Raw genomic sequence first — 1,035 nt, forward strand, 5'->3', positions numbered from 1 at the left:
TTTGTAGACCAGGCTGGCCTCGAACTCAGAAATCCGCCTGCCTCTGCCTCCGGAGTGCTGGGATTAAAGGCGTGCGCCACCACGCCCGGCTATGCCATTCTTTACATTTATTTTTTTTTATCGTTTTGTTTTGTTTTCTCAAGACAGGGTTTATATATAGCCTAGGCTGTCTTGGAAGTAACTCACTTTGTAGACCAGACTGGTCTTAGAAATCTGCCTGTCTCTGCCTCTCAAGTGCTGGGATTAAAGGAGTGCGCCGCCACCACCACTCCTAAGAGTCTCAATTTGTTGTGTAATTTTGGTTTTGTTTATTTATTTATTTTTAAAATTTATTTATTTATTTTTGCTTTTCGAGACAGGGTTTCTCTGTGTAGCCCTGGCTGTCCCGAACTCACTTTGTAGACCAGGCTGGCCTCAAACTCAGAAATCCACCTGCCTCTGCCTCCGGAGTGCTGGGATTAAAGGCGTGGGCCACCACGCCCGGCCATTCCTTTCATTTAAATTGCGTTTCTTGTTACATTCTCTTGTGCTTCTACATGGGAGTAATTCACCTTTTCTATAGTTCCTTTGTTTTTTTTTGTACTAAAGCAGGATGTAATTGGCTACAAACAACCAGTTCGTGATACTTGCATTGGTCTTATGTGCAGTGAAAAATTAAATCTTAGAAGTCATATATTTTTTTAAATATATTTATATATATTTATATATTTTTATATTTATATATATATTTATCGTAGTGTACACATTTGTTTTATTCTAAGGAAAAAGAACATTGTTTTCTTCAAACCACCAGGAAAGGGCATCCCAATCCCATTACTGTTGGTTGTATGCCACCATGTGGTTGCTGAGAATTGAACTCGGGAATCTCTGGAAAAGCAGTCAGTGCTCTTAAACTGCTGATTTCTCCAGCCCTTCCATTCTTCTTCTTTTTTTTTTTTTTAAATTTATTTGTTTACTTATGTATTTATTATATGTAAGTACACTGTCGCTGTCTTCAGACACACCAGAAGAGGGCATCAGATCTCATTACGGGTG

This window comes from Mus caroli, chromosome 11 (assembly GCF_900094665.2).
Source record: "Mus caroli chromosome 11, CAROLI_EIJ_v1.1, whole genome shotgun sequence".
NCBI lineage: Eukaryota > Metazoa > Chordata > Mammalia > Rodentia > Muridae > Mus > Mus caroli.